The sequence below is a fragment of the Adelges cooleyi genome, unplaced genomic scaffold, assembly GCF_023614345.1.
Source record: "Adelges cooleyi isolate 19-005CV unplaced genomic scaffold, UGA_ACOO_1.1 ACOO_flye_CR_arks_rails_tigmint_CR_PRNA_671, whole genome shotgun sequence".
NCBI classification, from domain to species: domain Eukaryota; kingdom Metazoa; phylum Arthropoda; class Insecta; order Hemiptera; family Adelgidae; genus Adelges; species Adelges cooleyi.
In genome coordinates, this window is record NW_026096373.1 from 100,261 (window position 1) to 122,423 (window position 22,163).

General features: G+C 30.6%; 1 long non-coding RNA gene across 13 annotated transcripts; it reads left to right on the forward strand.

The window, feature by feature from the left end:
* The first annotated feature begins 226 nt into the window (after positions 1 to 226).
* Positions 227 to 9,548, forward strand: LOC126845104 (uncharacterized). 13 transcript variants are annotated; one of them, XR_007686694.1, is made up of 11 exons: positions 227 to 534; positions 1,251 to 1,350; positions 1,855 to 2,167; positions 2,554 to 2,635; positions 2,750 to 2,933; positions 3,303 to 3,565; positions 4,589 to 4,800; positions 4,906 to 4,984; positions 5,256 to 5,636; positions 7,098 to 7,699; positions 8,410 to 9,548. It is a non-coding gene; the product is annotated as an uncharacterized LOC126845104 (long non-coding RNA). The 13 variants fall into 13 exon arrangements; XR_007686697.1 differs by having other exon boundaries at positions 1,855 to 2,141; XR_007686696.1 differs by lacking the exon at positions 1,855 to 2,167 and having other exon boundaries at positions 5,256 to 5,394; positions 5,457 to 5,636.
* Positions 9,549 to 22,163: the final 12,615 nt, after the last annotated feature.

A 22,163-nucleotide genomic window follows, 5' to 3' on the forward strand; every position in this document is an offset into this window, starting at 1 on the left:
ATATCGAAATTCGGGTCTTGGGTGGTAAAGTCGATTTAAGCCCAATTAATTATTATTGTCAATATTGTTAGGCGGCACGGCCGTTTTGGCGGTAGCGCGTTATCTCATCAGTGATCGTTTCTTCCATGACTGGCTGTTTGTGTTTTTATCAGCCGCACGGCCTATAGAACGAATTCTCATGGAAGAGCGATCCGGCAGTAATCACCACTGTTTAGTGTTTACCGATTATTGTTTAGACTTTAGCTATGTTTTTTGGCGTTTGCCGTTTGGCCAACTGCCAATAACTACCAGTGGTTTTAGCTGGTGTATAAAGTAAAAAAAAAAATGGTTAATATTCTTTAAGATACGACTTAACGCGGGTAACATGTAAAACGTAATTATTTTCGGGCAAGGTAATTTATCTATAATAAACGTTCCGAGATTCCATCGCGTTATTTCAATTTTTTGATTACTAGATCTAAATGCATCGTCCACGTCTATGATGACTTCGACGGTCGATTTCTAATACTAGAAAACAAGAATCGGCATTATGTGGTGCGTAAAATGATTGTAATATTGTGTTAATTGTTGTTTATGTGCTTGGCCAAGTGCTATTTTTCATTTCAACACAAAACTTTTTGTCCACTTGATAACCGATTGTCTATCAGCCGTTTAACAGACAACTGTAACCATCTTTATAATATTTCTCAAATTTGTTTCCAGAAAGCTGTTTAATTTCTTTTACATATTTTCTTACAGTATTCGATTAGGCATTGCAAACAATTATTTTTTGTAAGAGTCTAAAAATTTACTGATAAAAATCTTAACATTTAAAGCGTATGTATTTTAGATTATAAATTTATGATTAGTCCAAGCTACTGCATCAACTATAATATTATATTTGTTTCGGTGACATAATTATTAACGTTAGTAGTTAACCCAATTACAGATAAACAACTGCACACTATATAATATGTCTAACACATTTATATTGTATGTTACACTAAAGTTTACCTAGAAGTTATAAACCATATTATTAAATATGTACAAACTGTATTATAAATGCCAAGAAGCCACCATTTTTTATCAAAACCAACTTGAGCATTAGTTGTATGATATTATGAATGATTATAATGTGCATATAATATGTGATAATTTGATACCTATTTGACATTACTTGAAATTTATAGAAGTTTCATAAATTCAATCATAAATAATAACATTATTATAATATAACCATAAATAAACTTTGAATTTTTGTTTTTTTACAGATCAAAATCACATTCATTATACATTATAATTTGATTTAACGGATGCGACTGTAAATTAGTAATAATTTTGTGGACGAGAACAAACACAAAAATCATCATGGTTAGTATTTATTGTTGAAAGTTAACTAATTTAGATCCCTATATAACCTTTGATCTAGAAAAAGATTTTGCAGAAAGTTTAAGTCAACCCATTAAAATAAGTGTTCAAAAAGACAATAATAGGACTAATTTAAACTAACTTTAACTACTTACAATATTGAAAACCCATAATATAACGGTAATTTTATAATATCCTAGTATTGTTGTTGGAGATTTCTAACATTAAATTCAATTGATTTTTTTTGAAAACAATATTTGTTTATATTATGGTTCTTGGTGATTTAAAATGCTTATTAATGTACAATAATATCAATATTTAGAAATGGTTGTGGTTTTTCAGTGGCGGTCTCTAGGTTCTATGTTGTTGGCAAAAAAATATTATCAAAATATGATAATGACCATTAGCATTACTAACCTTCCTCACAAGACCACCTGCCCCTGATTTTCTTTTTTTAATTATTATTATTTACACGGTTATGGATTGATGTTTACTATGTTTATTAAGATGTATGATCATTTACCAAGACTTATTGGCGGTCAATCTTTGTTTTAACAATTTACAACTTTCTTTCGACATACGATAGAAAGATTGAAATTTGACATCATCTTGCATTAACTCATTAGCGGCAACAAAAATACAACAGCTTACATTATTCAGTATGTATGGATGTACCCAATATCTCCTTTTATTTTTGCGGTTTGATAATACCAGTATAATGCAATGGTATCATCATCTTCAGAGGATGACTTGTTTGCAACTGAGCCATTCTAGTTGCCGAAACATTGCCTATAGTGTGCAGAACTCACAAAGTCAGATTGTACGATTTTTTTGCTAAGCAACTATTTTTTTTAATCGCGTTGAAGTCATGTTGCGTTGCGTTGCCCTAGTGGGAGGAAAGCATAAGTCCTATTCATAACTGTATTATTATTGCCATAATAATAATCATGACATTTAATAAATTAAAACATGTTAGAAATTTGTTGTATAGATTCAATATTCAAATGGACAGGTTTCAATTGTGGCTGACAGTTAAAACACTTTTATAAATATACTATAATTGGTCATGGTTATAACCGCCTACCCATTATTTATTGCTCAACATTTTTTTATGTATACCTACTATTGTTATAATATATTTTGTTAATACCTGTTCATAATACCCGTCATTAATAAATATTATTGTTTTTGTTTCTTTTTTTGTAGATTGGTGGAAATGTCAAAGAAAAATGTAATAAGAAGAAAGAATTATTAAAAAATTACAGGACCATAGTACAATACACTGTTGGTACGATAAATTTCCAGGAGTTTTATTATTTTATTAATTATTATTTTTGATATTTTAGACTTTTAAATGTATTCAATATTCATTTTTTTTTTTAAATGCTTATTTTGTCCGCAGTGTTCGACGATGGCGATATTACAAGTTTAAAAAGATCTGCGTTGTGTTTAAAAAGTGGAAAACATTTCGTTGTTAGTGCAACTCTCGATCAACTTCCCCTTACTCATCCCAAACATATTACTAGCCCAACACAAAACACAATTATTTATGAACGTAGGAGTTGAAAGCATAAAAAATCTGTTGGGTAAAATAAATCTATTTGACTTTATACTTTCAATGATTTTATAACATTGCTAGAACAGTTTCTACTGCTTGTATTTTGTCACTTATTCTAACAAAATTTGTTAAAAATCTAAGTCAAATATAAAAAAACCGTTCATTGATTTGTTGTTTTATATTTTTTTAATTACTATCTTCGTACAATTTATTTTTACTTATTACTTAACTGTAAACTAAATAATTTAAATAAACTTAGTTCAGCTGTTTTATAGTCTTAATTGTTTAAATAATTGTCGCTATTATTTATACTTCAAAAGTTAAGTATTGTATTCAATGATTTTAAAAAAAGGTTTTATGTAGTGTAAACAACCTTATTTTGATTGATTTTTTACAGGGATAGTGGAGAGGAAGAAATTTTAGAAATGGAAGAAGAAGACATTGGTTAAATGGTGTGCGTAATAATAATGGTGTTTTGAAGATTTCTCCCGAAAACTCGAATGCTTGATGCTAAGTCATCCCAGAGGAGTGAGATCTCAAAGCAGATTTAGTCGCAGTATCATTCGGGATGTGGATTAAGCTTTACCCGGCACATCTACCTCAAGCAGTTCTGTAATTGTTCAGTAATTTCAACTGACTAAATGTTTTAACTAACTTTAGGTATTTTATTGATATGGAAATACCTCAAATAGCAATAAACTTGTATAAGTAATAGGGTGGTTTTATTTTAACTAGGAGGGGTGTGCAAACAAAGGAAGTTAATTGATTTGTTGACTTTAATTCGAAATCTTGTTGAAAATGTCTATGTTTGAATATAATGAATAATCTGAACAATTTGGTTATCCATAGATAATTTATTGTACATGGTTAATGAAAAATTCAGGAATTTACAAAAAAATAATAGAATAATTCAAAAAATGTAATTAATAGTTGTATACATGATAATTCGTGATGTTTTGCCAAATTAATTGAATACATTTCATTCTTATTTTTATTGATGTCTAAGTGATAATAGGTCATCACTTAGACATGTATTAGTTGTGTTCTTATCAGATGTATTATTATTATTCCGATATTCATTTTATACATGTCTAAATAAAAAAAATGTTTATCCAGTTTTTTTAATAATAACAATCAGATAGAAAACAGTTTAAATCAGTACCTAACAAATAAGCATAAACTAGGAGCTTCTTAGCTGTTGCCAATTCTATAAATAGTACAAACTTGGTACGCCTTCTCCAAATAGTAGTTTTTATTTTGAATTTAATTTAATTGTGTAAAATATGGATAGTCAATTAAAAAATGGGAATTATTTTACTCAGCCCTGGTGAACTAAATCTCGGGCAACGCCGGGTCGGGACAGCTTATTAGGTTACAATAAAAAATTATTCAACAATATTTGATTGGATCAGGTTAAGTTTAAATTTGGCATACTTACATTATTAAGAATATTATAAAATATTAGGGAAGGATGAGGTACAAACAATCTTTCCACTCTAATAAATATGGTTATACTTTTCAAGTTTATTACTCTATCCTAATCTTATGTATAATAATCATCAATTTTTTTTTAATAAATATATAGAAATAGGAGACATTGCCCTTCTTAAATAGCAATAACTATTTCCTGTTTACTATTTGTTTTACCATAAACAAATTTTAGCAAATTGTGTGATTTTCTAGTTAACTCATTCCAAATTTAAAGATGAGTTACCGACAAGACCAAGAAAAGTATCTATGAGCCCTATGAGTTCTTACATGGTGCCATGTGGATCAACAGTAGAGGTAGCAAATAAAATCAAAAAGACCGTCAAAAGACCTGAAAAGAAAAAATCTACCAGGAAGAAAAATGAAGATAAAGATGATAATAAGCCTGTATTGAACGATTCTCTAATGTGAGTTGATGGTTAATATGTTATGAACACTACTAATTCAACATTTATTATACTTAAAATATATAACAAACATTTTTTTTTTTTTTTGCAAATACTTTATATTAGACTGACCTACACTTAACATTTAATCTAGGAGATAATTTGGTTGTTTACTATGGTGATACACATACTACTACTTACTAAAGTAAGTTGTTTTTTAATTGTTGTTGTTATTTCTTTTAATGGATACACATACATTTATTGTTGATTAACACAATTCTTCTTCTACCAAGTTTCTTAAGTAAACTGCAATTTTTTTAATTAACTTAAAAGTTTAAAAAATATATATATAATATTATTATTGAGTTCCTCTTATATTATTTTTATTTAGATACTAATTGGTATTTCAAAAGTTAATATCATAGTTAAGAAGTTAAATATTTTAATTAAGTAATTATTACGTGGATGATTTTCAGATATATCTGTGTCAATGGTTGTTGACACTGTACAGTCACGGCAGCGGAACGGTCATGACACCCCTGAAGATGGACTCTGCAAAGAGTCCGAAACGTCGGTCAACAACCGTTGACACGGATATATCTGAAAATCATACACGTGATATATCAACCCGTGAAAGTTTTAACAGATTCATTAAGTAATTATTATTTTTGTTGTAGGTTCTTAATGTATGCAACATTGAAGGGTATGTTCAAATATTATGGCCATTACAAAGGATGGAATACTCGTTACGACAAATGGATCGATTTAACACGCATCGCATTGAAATCTAAGCCACCAGAACCAGAACCAGATCATAATAACGATGGTCGACGGTGATGATTCTTTACAAAAGTGAAGTAAGTTGAACATTTTTATTATTTTATGCAAAAATTAAAAATAACGTGTAATACTTGGTATTGCAAGTTGTTCCCAAATATGTATGTGGTCCCTCAAATCTGTTGTGTTTATCTGTACTAGTTATGGATATGCTAAAAGAATTATTTTCTTATGAAAAATGAGAGATATGGGTTTGTGACTTAACTTAAGTCAGATTTAGTCTGCCTGCATATATTTTTTATCATTTGCATTTGAAAATTTCAATGAATTTACCTATGTTTACCGTTTTTCTAAAAGTGTTGAATAAATAATTTTAGTTGTTATCGGTATAACGCATATGTGGGGTAGGAATTGTCCGCTGTTGCCCATTGGTCAATATTCAACTTTTTTAATTACAATTTTGGATAACATTTTTGGAAAAGGTATTGAAAATCGTTTAAAAATAATGCAGTAAGCTGCAGTAAAATATTTACTTTATATTTTAAATTAAATCTACTCATTTTCCAATTAATTACTAAACTGTTTAAATAACTTGGGCCATGTCGTCATGGTTTGTAGACCATTTCATCAACACAAGTATGATGACGTGCAAAACGGGCAGGGATCTTCAATAACGCCTTCCATACCCTCTTCACGGTTACCGGGTTCCCTACAACCCTTTTTAGGCCTGGTGGTTTCTTTTTCATTACGGTTCCTCTCCAAAATTAATTTACTCATCTCAAATACGTAACATATTGCAAGTTTGATCGCGGTAGTCTAAAGTCCGCCAATGCATGATGCCTACTAATTCTAAAATGTCATGTCTTGGAGAGTAAAACAACGTCTCCGCCAACTTTCTACCAACCCTACAAACTTAGAACTATCAAAAATGGTCTACTCTTGTGCTTCGCCCTGTCAATGTAAATTTATTAATGCTAATTTAAGGCAAATTTATTTTATTACTAACATTTATTTTTATTATAACGTTTTTATGAAGTCACAATCTTGTTTGTCGTCCGGGTGGAATCTTGCAACTCAAATTTCGAGCACTTCCTGATTAGCTATTCGGCTGAAACTTTCAGGGTAGCTCACAATTCGATGACAATGCATTATTAATCCACAAGAGGTTGAAAATTCCAACTGAGAAGAGAATGTTATTATATATTTAGACGTGTGAAGTAGTAAAGATGCGCCCCACGTTTTTCTAGTTCACCTGCCCTATTTGGTTATCAAGACCCCCGGAGGGTTATTTTATACTTTTTAAGGCGCATAAAAACGTTATTTTTTTAGATTAATTTTTTAATCTACTTTTTTAAGTTTGCATTCACATTCCATTCAAATTGAAACGCATAATATTCACACTAGCCTTAACAAAAAAAAAAATACATTCCTTTAGAAAGGAATGTCATTAGGGAAATGCATATAAATATTATGTATTTATTGGTTAGCTACACGGAAGACCGATTAAATTAACTTTTTATCTAATTGTTTTTGTTTTGCAGATAATTCCTAACCTAACCGCCATGACTCAAGACCGAGGTGCGAAGCCGGCGTGGCTCAACCAAAACTACGGAAGACATTTACGAGTTCAAGGAACCGGAACCGTGCGGTTTACAGGCGCTGCCGTCGGCCATCGACATAAAGCGCGACCGTAGGCTAGTCAAGCATTCCGAGCTGCCAAAGATGTACTTGAACCTATCCTCTCCGTGACTGCCAGCAAAGCCGCGTTAGTCGCTAGCGTAACGGTTGTAACGTTGATTGCGATAAGACAAGTCGGTCACCAGCAACGACTATGGCAGCAGTAGTAGTTGGTACGACAACTGTGTACCGAGTACGAGCAAATGTAATTTCTATGATACCAACATGCCGAACACCAGCAAGGATTTCTACAGCCCGGAAGCCGACGTCAACAATGTATTGTTTTGCCAAGAAACCATACCACGTAGCCGATGATCAATACGATCAAGAAGACAGGAAGAAATCAATAAATCAATATTACAAAGAAAGAGAAGCAGCATCGGCCATGTTTGCCATGAACTTGGCGTTCCGCAAGTCGGCAGTTGCTTCCAATGACAGCGAACCACACGACTACGATGCACCACGAGTAATTTCTTCTGTTAATTTAGTCATTTTAATATCATCATTGTTATTAGAGCCAAATAAGCTATTTGTAAGCTCTAGAATATATGCACATATTAATCTGAAAATCAATTTTTAAAATGTAGGCTACGTATAATAAAAAGTTCAATGCCATATTATTACTATAGCACCATATCATATGTGATGGTTTTTTCTGCCTCAGAGAGAAAGCTGCGTTCTTTCAAAAACATTTTTTCTACTAACGGGTTGGGAGTAAGATCTTATACCATAATATTATGTATTTTAATCGAAAATAGAACAACTTGGCATTCTGTCCATGGATGTGCGTGTGTGTGTGTATATGTATTCGTTTATTCATATGCGATTATGCAGATTTGAATTTTTCGCAGTATGTTTGTTCGGTTGACTAGATAACCTTATTGAAATTTGGTGGTAATTGGGTTTCATTATTACTGGAATATTTTTCCTGCAATAAATAAAACGTAAGCACCTGAAATTTACAATGTTTATGTTGTTGGCGGAACTAGACAATGTTAAGTCCACCCTCTAGCTCAATAATTGTGAATGTTATGACTATTTTTGCTGTTATCATTTAAACTTACCTTAATCTTTTAGACCTTGATAGGAAATTTTTTTAGTTTTTACTTTTGTGATTATAAAAACATGTCGACAGGTTTATGATAATAATGTTGACGTTCTTTATTTCTATTTTAGCACCAGAGATGGATTCGGCTCAACGTCAAGTGGGGAATTTTGGCTAAAATCAACAAACACCAAAAAGATTACACCATGGTCAAAGCGGGCATTGTGGTGGTGGATCGCAAGAAGAGCAGGAAACGCAAGAGGGAACTGGTGAAGAAAAAAGGCGCAGTGAATCCGAACGAACAGTCGACAGCTGCTGTTGCAACCAAATAATTCTCTCACCTAATATCAATACATTTTTGTATTTTAATTTTTTTAATAGCTAACCCCCTAGTTTTACACAATTGTCAGAATGGCTCCGTAATGACAATCGATTTGTTGTTAAGAGGACGCCACACCAGCCGTTTCTTAGGAGTAAAGTATAGGCAATTTTTCGAAAAATCTTAATTTAGAGTTTGAACTATAATGCATACTTATTAATACAGTATTGAGGATACTTTGTTGATTGCCATTCTTTTGTCAGACTATTACAGTCATTTCTATAGGATAAATTATAATTTTTTCCCTTCAAAATTGCTTTGCGCGAATTATTTTTTCTCAGGCTTCATATATAGTTAAGGAAAGGAATTCATACACATTATTTATGACAAAATTATCTGTGTTCCATCATCCGTATTTTTTCGATATACCTAATACAACCAGCGCTATATCATTTTTAAAAAAGTCAAAAAGTGCTTTCTTTATTAATTAATTATTCATTAACTGGTTAAAATATTTAAAAAAGGGCGATGGTAGAACACAGACAATGTTGTTGTCCATATTATGTAAAAATGTGGTTTCTTAGTTTTTATTATAGCCTTTGTAAAATTAATCCGCGCAAGGTGAGTTTTTTGAAGAAAATAACGGGTGTGTGACGGCCTCTTAATACTAATATCATTTATCCATATTCAGTAATTTAATTATTTTTTATGTTCTTCTGTATTGTCGGTGCAAGTGTTTTTTTTTTTTTAATATAAGCGCTTGATCTTACTAGACACGCTATTTAAACATTTGTATTTTCTGCTTTAATTAGAATTTGTCATTTAATGTAAGTACGTCAAACTTATTAATACAATATCAAGTATGATTCCCCCATATTGTAAAACAGATAAACGTTCTACTCGATTTCCAATCGTATATCAAATATATTTAAATAACCACAAAAAAAATAATTTTCCAAATAAATGAAAAAAGTTTTGTTTTATTTTTTTCTTAGATAATAATGCATTTTTGGAAAAAATTGTGTAGAAAAATGTTTCTACACAATTTTTCTACAAAATTGTTTATAGAAAATTTAATAATCGATCATAAAGGTAATTGAACATTTTACGCTTAACGCAATAGTTTTTTACTTAAACTCAAAAACTCATAAAACTACCCTTTTTGCCAATTTTCAATCCCTTTGAGGCACGTCTTCACGTTTGAATTGAAGTTAGCAGAACCAAATTCTACATAATTTTTTTTCACAGTAATGAACAAAATGGCGGGGTAGCCGATTGAAAAACTTAAAAAAAAATTCTTATCTTTGACTAAGGATCACCCTAATGTACCCCATGAACGTTAACGGATGTTAAAAGAAACTAATTTTATGACCTAATTTTTAGTACCAAAAAAAAAATTTTTTTAAATATTTTTCTACAACAACTAACAGCATAGAGAATCTAAAAAAAAATGTTTTTATTTTAAAAATGTCATGCAGTTAAAATCAAGACAATAAAAACTATCCCTATAGGCTCTATATGAGTAAATTTTAAACAGGTTCATATAATTAATAACAAATTAGGTATAAAATTCAAAAGTAGGTGCAATTAAGACCATTTTTTTATACACTGACCATGAGATTTTTATATTATACAATATGACGGGTAGCCTTACATAACGCATTAACTTATTAAATTAAAAGATACATAAAATCATATAATATTACAAACAAAATAAGTTTAATATAATTATATAGTTTCCAGGTAACATTGAAACCAAAAAATATTACATAATAACATGATAAAGTGTTTGTTTTGATTTAATTTCTTCTTAGGCTATAGGTACAACGTTTTATTAGGTAGGTAGCCATGTTGTGTGTCTATGATCGAAAGTGGTTCAAGGTTTAGGTACTAATAAATACATATTACAAAACAAAAAATAAATAGACAAAATAAATAAATTACAACATAGCTTCAATTGTTTTTGAATTATTTTAAAACGACTGTCTCTTAGTAGTAAAACTTAGTAAAACGAAAATCAAACTCCATATTTGACAAGTATCTACATAAGAATAATGACGTTATCATAAATATACACGTTAATTGTATGCAAATGAATCCACAACCATTTGTAAATATAAACTTGGGTACTTAAACTCTTTAAAAATTGACACGTGTTGAAAATCTATCGACTGTAAGTCCCTCAAAATCAATATCCAACACGGATTGTAGTATTCATAATAGTTTATATTTTTATTGTGCCTTATATAATATTGAGACTTGAAGGAAAACGGCGTTCACTTAACACTATAATATGCATTATACTAATTGTATTGTTATCAAAATGTCCAAAGTTGTATGTACAAAAAACCTGGCTACTCAAAAATAACATTATAGATATTATAGTTACTATTTATACAATTATGATTAGAATATTAATTATTTTAAATACACAATAGTAACTAGCAACGTAAATTGCACAACAAAATAATTTGGTTACTAAGTCGGGGTATAATAATATGATTCTAACTTATCCTATTCTAGAAAAATATCCATAATTGTTAAAATATAAACGATTCGGGTAAACTCGGATAAATTATGTTGCATTACTCAAATTATATGCATTTTGTACAATGAGAAATAGTGTCAATGAGTATTTAATATTATGTTAGCGATTAGGCGTACGTTTATTCTACGGTATTAAGGTTCAATTTATTACATGCATTAACATTTAACCATGCTTTCAGTAAAATAACAGGGCGAAACCGTAGCTATAATCATAAATAATCAGTCAAATATTATGTGATTTGTTCTATAATAATACTAGTGAGATAGCGCAGACCGTGTCTCCGTGGGCTAGTGATTTATTTCTGTTTATCCACGAGTAAATTAATATGCTAATTAGTGATGGGAATAAACGAATGATTTTAACAATGATCGAGTGATAAGTAATCGATATAAAAGATAAGAATGATCGAATGAATTCGATTGTTAAACAAAAAATCTATCACAGTAATTATTGATTTGGTTCATGCAAAAAGGGTCTTTAACGCCATTTCTGGCAAAAACAACTTAACCGCGGATTTTTACTGTAAGGGGGTAGATTCAACGTTTTATGCTAGAAAGGACCTTATTCAGACATTCCCTGATCTAGAAAACGGCTTGTCCATTTTCCGATTTATGCCAGAAGGGGCCTTATTCCTGGACTAAGGTCCCTTTTCACACGAATTTACTAAATTTCCATGGTTGTATCTCGTCTGCTTTATCACATATGTCATTACTACACGTTTTACTGTATCAGCTTTAGCTTATTAAATTAATGAAATATTTAAAATACCCGTGAGAGAGTTATGGTTTGATTTTATTCGCCAACATTTCTACCGCACAAAGGAAGCGGTCAGTGAATATCTCGAATAGTGTTTTTGTAATCATGTATTTTCCTTATTTTAAAATAATAACATAATAATATGTTATAATTAAAAACAAAATAGTTAATACACCATAGTGATTCACTGAAAAATATGTAAATGGTAGAACCAATAATCATCTATTATAAAATCAACTAACTAAAAATAATGACATAACGTAACGGTTTTATAATACGATATCAATTTTCTTTTGTACTTTGTAGAATAGATTGCAGTCGGCTCTGTCGGGCCTTTAGTCCACTTTTTTTAAAAAAGTTCTTCTGTACTTGTATAATTTTATCGGGACCTTTTGTCTGGGATTATATTACACCGATGTTCATGCCAATTACGTCGGCTGCTCAAAGATAAAAAAAACCCTCTTTGAAAATGTACCTAACGTCCTAACACATATTTACTTCCGTACCACCTTCCTAACCCATTTTGGATAACTATTTTAGCCTGGAAAATGAGCAGAAGAACGACCAAGGTGGTCTTAAAGGCTTCCTAATGTTCGAGGTTAAATCATACACAAGCACCGGGCAGGTCTGAACTAGATCAAGGGAATTCAAAGTGGAAGGGTCTTAAGGAGCTTTATTTATGAAACATTGAAAAAAATGGGGTTATAATAAATTTCGACCAAGTCAATTTATTTACAGATTAATTTGCATAAGTTTCAAAGTATTATTTTTAACTTATAAGTTTGTTCAAAAATTAAACGCCATTTGTATGGTATTTCGTCCGAAAATAATAAATGTATAAAAAATTAAAGTGTGTTTTCGTAACCGGTGCACAATGCTCACCTTAAAAGAGGGGTCACTTCATTTTTTAAGTTTTTGAGGTTAAGAAGTCAAAAGGGGCTGAAAATGTTGTAATCTCTCTTTTACGATGAGGATTTTGCACCGGTTACGAGAATACCCTGTAATTCTTTTTTTTAGTTTTTTGTTTTTGGACTTAAGAGGTTAAGTGTTCGATTTTTGAGATAATCAAAAACGGACAACAACCTGTATAACTCCTAACAATAATAATTTTTATCGTTTTTTACGCATCCTAAAGTTTACCACTCGATATTAAAAATAATAAATTGCTAAGCATGACAGTATGTTAAACTTTTCATATTATATAACTTTAACTATTATAATTCATATTATAGTTAAATAAACTCGGTCATTTATGTTATAGTTATGTTTGAGCTTTATGTAACAAAAAGAAGATGATATGAATTTGCACACAGTTATTTTAGTATACCATTTAAATATGTCCGACACTATATGTACGATCTTTATGAAAATTGCTTTATGTGTAATTTCTGAACGCAAAACTAAACTTCAGTTTGTATTTTTTCTAGTTAAAGTGCGGCTTAAAACAACATTTTTAAATGTGTTAAAATATTTATACATTTTTGTGTTCAGTTTCGTTTTTTGACGTTTTAATCGGTGTGTATTGGTGAATGAAACACTTATATATTTTTCAAGCAATTTTTCGTTTTGCAATTTGATTACTAGGGGTTTCAAATAGTTAAATGAAATTATTTAATATCAATCAAAACAACCATTTTCTTAAAATACTTACATATTTTACTTACAATACTTACAATACTTACATACTAACATATTAACATATTTTAAAGAAGACATAATTCAACGTTAACTTTTTTTTGTTTTTAATACTGTTACCATTCAACCAAATAGAATTTCACAACCCGTGTCCACGGACAGCTTTCCCGTTATATTTTACAAAGGGTAAATGCAAAATCCATTATGCATATGATATACAATTGAGTTAGGGAGTATTGCCGCACTCAGGTCCCAGACAGAAATTTAATTAAGCTGTCTGGACTACAATTATATGCTAATAGTATGCATACAAAAAAGCTACGTCCATTTCGGTATTAATTGATGAACAGCTATTACAATTTCCCGTTATTTTAATTATTATTTCTTTCATAGGGTTTGACATTGTTTAGCTACACGGACTGTCATTATTTAGCTGCAGTGGATTCTGAAATACCGAATTAAATGGAACACAGAGGTTTTACTATGTTTAGTAATTTTATTCACCGAAAAATATTTTATTTGACAAACGGGATTATTTTAAGATTAAAACTTCCAGTTTAACTTTAAAATCCCGATGTTATTGACTAAGTGCTCTAAACAGTAAAACTGATAAGTATGTGTTAATAAAAAATCTAATTAAATGAAATGTATTTTGTGTTATTAAAAAAAATTTTAATTTTGTTTTATAGATTTCTATTTACATTTTTTTGATTAATTTTTTTATCTATATTATCTGTATTAGTTATCATTTTGCTTCTAAATAGTTTGCTATTTGTGAATATTTTGAATCAATACTGTAACTTTCGTTAACTAGCTTTATCTTTAAGAGTATTGGATTTACAATTTTACCAAATATAATCAATGGTTATCTAGGTAACTTTCTAACTAGTGGATTTATATCTTTGAGTAGCTTGCCCATAAATAGTACACTGATGCAACTATGAGGCGAACTATACCAACTTTCCTCATCAAAAGGAGAACAATATCCTACACATTGATATATTAATATTACATAGGTTTTTACAATATCGGTAATTTAACTTTTTTATTAAGGATCCGAAAATTAACTACAACTTTAAATAATGTTAAACGTCTTTAATATTTGTCTGAAAAGAAAAGCGTGGGAACCTTTAATCTAATAAAAAATAGTAACACAGAATTTTAATAATATGTTGCTGTTATAATATTAAATTAATAAAATATACACAATAGAGTATATAAAAAAATAGCCCTTCTGGCTCAACAAATGTAAATATTAATATGAACTCAGCAAAGGCTGGTTAGGTCGGTCCTTCTGACGTCACTAGCCTCCCTCGACCGTCATTCTTCTGGCCGTCGCAACGATGTAAAAAATTCGAATAAAACAAATTTGTATAAAACTTACAGCGAACGCGGAGAACGCAGACGGGCGAGCCGCTTACCTATAACCTATATTACTAAAATTCACACACGCATACAGAAATACAAATAATTAATACATACACAGGAAATCAAATAATACAAGTGGCAACAATACGAAATATTACAGCTGTTCAAGCAGCCTTAAACAACAGTTTGGCTATTACTTAATAGAACCACGATCCACTAGTGAGCTGTACAACGATTAGCGTTACACTCGACTTGCGCGCGTACTTATAACAAAAAAAAAAAACAATAATATTTTACCTATTATTATATAATGTAACGATTTGAACCATAATGCAGCTCTAGTGTTATCGTAATTTTAATGAGGTTACCTTCCATCATGACCGCAGTCAGTGCCGGCTTGCAAATCGTTATTTTCAACGTCTAAGTGGTACCTTTCCAAAGGCAATTAACACAACTTAACGACTGGTCAAAGTAGTTTTGTTCCACTCGATGTCCGTAAGCTCACAACTCAGACTATATTATCCGTCCCTTGATGTACCTTTATGATCCGCCTTAATTTCAATTTCGACGGGAGTGTACAATTCTTAAGATCACGTATTAAACACAATCGTTAGATATTTAATGAAGCACTATATTGCGATGCAAATATGTATACACAGTATACACACGACTGTGTAGTACTTCATCGGTCCTTTTGGATAGCCTAACCCGGGGTAGCACAAACAAACCTTATACACATATTATTTTAACTGGCGTGGCGCTGTCAACTAAAAATATTGAAAAAAAGGGAGATAAAATTTGACTTGACCCATAAGAGAACAGACCAAGATTTGCTCGTATAAAATAAAACGGCAAAACCCTTTTCATCCGCCCCATTCATCAAGTAATCTCCTTTACATTTAATCACTTTTTCCATTTCCATTTTTTTTTTATTAATTTCCTATTTTATCTTTCATCGTACAATACTACTTTTCTAAAAGCCAATAGCCAAGACAATATTCAATAGAAAAAGAAATGTTCAAAATATAGAATTGCCAAGGGGTTAAGACATTTTTATAAAGAAAATATTCGGTATCAAATCTAGATCTGAAAATGATTATTCGATATATTATTAATGAAAGAATTAAAAATGCCAATAAAATATATTTTACAACAATGGCAGAGAGAGATAAGCATTTTTTTTATTAAGGATGTTATTCGTAGAGTTTTGATTAAATGCAGGTTGATTTACCTAAACACTAGAGAAATTGAATTTAAGAGTTTTCTTAATAATTTACACAATGAATTTCTATCTGCCACAATAATCTTTATTTTTTTTTAATGAAAAAAGTAGTACCCACATATAATACAAAACTATTAAGAATAGTTAATTAATAGAAATAATTAACTACTAAAAGTATTTATCATGTCGATGTTGAATGTTGAACGACGATTTTGGGACTTAAGGTTATGTTTAGGTCTACAGGGTGATTTCTTTTATCATGTACCACTCAATATCTCATAGGGTTTAATAAGAAATAAAATGTTTCTTTTCATATTGTTTTTATATAATGTGAATATAATTTTTCACAATTTTTTTTTTGTTATTACCTCCCTCCCAACTTAGTTTTTTTAATAGCAACTATTGAAACTTTAATGGTAACGTATATATTTTATTAACTTAAGTTTAAGTTGAGAATAATGTACTAAACATTTTGATTGGTCGATAACCAGTTTCGGATAACTATTTTTGAAGTTATTGAAGTTTCAAGTTTAGGGCAGGAGGAAAGGTGGAGTGTAGTATTATTTTTATCTGCGCGCATTTCCCAACCGCACTTCTCAACAAAAAACAACATTATTTATGACAATATGATTTTTGCGGGTTGCAAAAAATTATACAGGGTGTTCCAGCATTAAAGGTAAGTAATAGGTGATTGGATATCTGGGGGACCCCCAACTAAGCCCCCCGTTTTTATTTTTTTGATAAGTCAAAAATTGAAGATTTCGATAGTTAAGTAAACAAATAATGACTTAAAAATAAAAAAAATTATTCCCTGTTATTCAATGCAAAAAGCTCACCTTAAAAGAGGGGTCACGTCATTTTCAGTCTTTTTCAGCCCCTAACTCTTCTCTTATCACTAATATCTTATTATTTATTTCTTATCTCTTGTTTCTAATTATTTATCTCTAATCTCTTATCGTTTAGCACCTATCTCTTATCATTTATCTCTTATCTCTCATAATTTATCTCTTACCAATTATTTCTTTTCTTTTTTCTCTTATCAATTATGTCTTAGCATTCATATTTTATCACTTATCGTTTATTTCTGGTCTCTAATCATTTTTCTCTTATCATTTTTTGAGTTAGGGGCCGAAAGGAACTGAAAATGATGTGACCCCTCTTTTAAGGTTAACTTTTTGCACTGAATAACAGGAAATAATTTTTTTTTCCTAAGTCATTATTCTTTTACTTAACTGTCGAAATCTTCAATTTTTGACTTATCGAAAAAATGAAAATTGGAGGCTTATTTGGGGATCTTCCAGATGTTCTATCACCTATTACTTACCTTTCATGCTGGAACACCCTGTATATTCTTACTGCTGAGAACTTTCTCTATAAAATGCATATACTGGGCTTAGGGTATAATTGAAAAAATGTAAACTGAAGTCTTTGAAAAAAAATGATTCGTAACCGTTAGGGACTTAAATTAAAAAAAAGAAAAAATGATTTTTATTTTATAATCTTTATACTCTACTTAACAATGTATTGTTGTAAGCATTTTATTTTTTTTATTTGATATATTTCAATAGCCAAAAAAAATTAATGAATTATCGGCATTTTTATTTTCAAAATAACAGAAAAAAACCATATGTGTTTAGTTCACTTGGCTATAACTGCAGTTAAAAAAATGTTATTAAGCTGAAATCATAATCATATACTAATGAGATCCTAAAAAAAAATTGATATTTTGAACATTTTTAATGGCCTATTTTTGCCACCTAAATTTCATTCTCAGACCACTGTGCGTCGTCCGGCTAACTGACAATAGTCATCTGATTATCAGAATAACGGCAAAATACTGAATAATACAACTGATTGACGGCGGTCCGATGACGGCCGTATTTATGTCGCCGGCGGCGGTCACCTTTGCTGATAAGCTGCGCCGGGGTTTTGCTTAATAGGGCGTCGCACCGCCCATTTTTAAGGAGTAAAGTATAGGCAATTTTTTACAAAATCTTAATTTAAAGGTTAAACTGTGATGTGTAATTATTAGTCAATAACTAAGACTCTATTTGGTAGTTAATTAATTTTTTGGACTATCACAGCACCCTTGAAAGCGATTTAAAAATGTTTTTTCATCTCTACTTGCTTAAGCAGACTGAAAATAACTCGCTTAATTTTGAATTTAGAGTAAAAGCACCCATTATAAAATTAAAAGAGAACAATATTTCAGAGGGCAAGACGGTACATTTTTTTCATTCTTCTAAGTATAGCGCTCAATACATAGTTTAGAAATAACGACTATTTTAACATTTTTAAATGACTGTAATTTTTCAAAAAATGAATTTTGTTAAAAATCGCACCGTCTTGCCTTCCGGAATATTATTGTCTTTTAACTTTATAATGGGTGCTTTTACTCTAAAACCAAAATTAAGCGAGTTATTTTCAGTCTGATTAAACATGTTTTTACCACTGAAAATCACCGGTGAGACGCCCTCTTAATGGGCAATTAGGGAAGCACGGCCCGGTCGGATATTGTCATCGCGGTCCGGTCGGATATTGTCATCGCGGTCCGGATAATAGTCCAGACCGTGGTGATGGCAATATCCGACCGTGTCAATATGTAATAAACTAGATTGCTAACAATAAGTGACGTAATTGTACAATGTACACAGAGAATCATATATATATATATTATTTTATACACACATAAATCCTACAAAAATGGCGGACGTCGACTTAGAATCTTATCACTAGTTAGAAATCTAGTTTATTATATGCTATGTGTCCTCAGTTAAAAACTTTCCTAAGAAAAATCTAACTATCTAATACGGTAAGAAAAAATATTTCTAGAATTTTTACTTCAAAAGTAGAATTTGCAAGATAAATCAGTTAATGACAACGTATTAATCTTCCTTTTTTTCGTTAGTAAAAACAAAACAAATAAATTGCATTTGAATCCCATATTATATCTTTGTAACATATTTTAATAACAAAATAATACATATTTCTTAGTATTAACAATATAACAAAAAAGCAATATTATAATAACCACATTTTTATCAATTAGGTACTTTTGGTAGATTATGTTATAAAACAATATTAAAATAACAAATTAGTCTCAAAGTATAAAATAACATTTCAGAATCTATATTTTAACATTATTTATCATTAAAAATAATTAAAGTATTTAACAATATAATATATCACTTTTGAGAACTATTTACATATTTCTCAATATTCTCAATATAAATTTAAAAAAAATAACATAAAAACCATATAATGAGTTTCAGATATATCCACGTCAATAGTTATAGGTCGACGTTTTGGATTCTGCAAAGAAAATATATCCGAAACTCATCCAAATGAATAACAAATAGTCACAACAAGTTTACATTAGCCACAGGAACAGTAAAAAGCTGTGTACGCGGGTGACGTGACAGAATAAAGTTGCATACAGGTACTTCGTATCGCGTCATTACAATTATCTCATATTTTTGTTAATTATTTGAAAGGTCGGATAAAGTCGGACACACCAATCACAGAAACATCATCAAATTTACTAGTTTCATAGCCAGTTCCAATTTATTTCAGTCAGACAATAGTTGATAATTTTTATTTGACTCAATTTGAACAATGTTGATTACAATTAATCTGTATAGTTTTATTTTATTTTTTTTTGTATTTCGATAGGTAATTTAGGTTATTTTAAAACCAGTACAATAATTATTAGTAGTACATAACATGTAAAATAAAATTATTATAAATCATTTAGAATTTTATTACAGAAATTTAAATTAAAAATAATATTTTTAAATACTCAAAAAAAATGTCCATTACATCAGATTAATGAATATCATTATTTACATTATTATTCGTTTGTTTGGTAAATTTTCATGTGAAAATATTGGGGCAAGTAAAATCTGCTTTGTCAACTAATTGAGAACACATTTCAATAATAATTTACATTTCAATAAAATGCCCGAGATTGTCTATTAGTCGCCCCATTGCCACGGCAGTACCACCGCATCAGCGGTATACACGGCCGCCCGGTAAACACCTCTCCTCCTCCCCACACCTAGTCATACAACCGGCCGGCGACTCATTACAAACAATAGCCAAGTAACCACCGACGGCCGATCAAGCCACCCTACCGCACCTCACCACGCTACACAGGCGACCGGCCGAGCCGCCCCTCTACTCCACCTCACCTCACCTCACCACATAGGCGACCGCCGGCGACCAGCCGAGCCGCCCCTCCACTTCACCTCACCTTACCACACGGGCGACCGGTGACCGCCGGGTCCGTGAAGCTTATCACGCGAGTTCGCCGGCAAACGTAAACAAACGCGTAACCAATCTACTAAAGGGTGTCTCAAAAAGAACGCCGGATTTAAATCTGCTAAAAATTAAATTTGTTTCTCTTAAAAAAACATAACAAATATATCATTCTCTTCAGGAGAAGTTTAGGTTTAACAGCGAAAAACAATATCGGGCATATGACCCCCCCCTGTTAGCCCTACAGGCGATTTTTCTTTCCATAAAATTTACCATCACTCGATCACACATTGCCCCATCAAGTTCGTTGAGGACACGACGAATTTCTTGCTTAAGTTCCAAGACATTTCGGACTTAGTTCTGGTAAACTCGTGACACCCTATATTATAGTAGTACACCGGCCGGTACAACAATTCTATTAAATTTTTTTTTGTTTATTCAATTATTGTTTAGGACGCATATAAAAACCCGGAAAATTATTACACGGAAAGTAATTTTACGGACTATATTGTCACTGACAGTAGAAATACGGGAAAAACTAAACCATAAAATCACGGAAAATATTTTCGGTGTCACGCCAGTCACCAGTGCATGTGTTCTCTTTTTATATTTATTTCAATACTTTTTTGTTTTAGACTAGTTGGATAACGTTTGGTTGTGTCATTTTGCACAAGACCACTTATGTTGTTTTATTATATTGGTGCTTGACCGCCAACCGTCTGGTGACAAGACCTATTGAAAGGGTCAGGGGGGGGGCTAACGGTTGCTATTGTCATTTTTGACTACTTTTTCACAACTAAGTACAAACAGATACAAAATATAAACATTGTATTAGAAGTTTTATAATGAAAAGACAAATTCAATGGTAAAAGAGATTTCTGAAGGAATATATACACATAGTATACATATATATATGTATCAATAATAAAGAAAACTTATCGCAGATATTATAAAAATAGTTGAAAACCCGCGTTAAAATGAAATGTTTTTAATTTTGTTTATATTGAAATGGTAAAGACATGCTAAGAAAATAAAACCAATTCATTGCCTATTCTACTGACAACCAGTGCAGTTTTATTAGTGTTTTCATCAAATTCAATTCGATTTGTTTTAGCAAGTGGAGAAAGTTGTATTCGTAACTTATATTACAATTACTATAGTAAATTAAAACAAAACAATTTTACAGTAGGTATTATTTTAAACGATAATTGTTGAAGATAACTTTTAGAAGTCAAATTTTTAGCTATATATTTAATTCGCCCATTAAGTATAGAACAATAATGTACCTAGTGAAATCAAAGACTGGTTTGTAATAGAATAAATAATTTTTGTGTTATAGACGAAGTATGTGGATGGAAATAATAGTATTACAGCCCTTCTCTCACCTTGTCGAGAACACTAAACTAAATTTTAGGTTTCATTTGACAATTGTAGCTAAAATAAATAGAAAATATAATTTAAAGTACATTTAAGTTCATTGGATACCTACATATTTTCCCTGTTGGGTATATTTTTTTTTATTAAGATAGATATATTTCAAATACATCTTTGTGTGATGTTTAAATCAAATATCATATTTTTCGTTATTTTAATTTTTGCTTAGCTGACAGTTACCAATAATAACAATATAAAATATGTTTTTTTTATAATGGAGAATTATAAATTAATATTATCAGATAAAACGAGAAAAGGAAAAATGTATGGACAATAATTGTGGGTGGAAAACATATATAAATACACGCCTCACTTCTCCATTGACCGAACGGTACGGGCTCTTTAC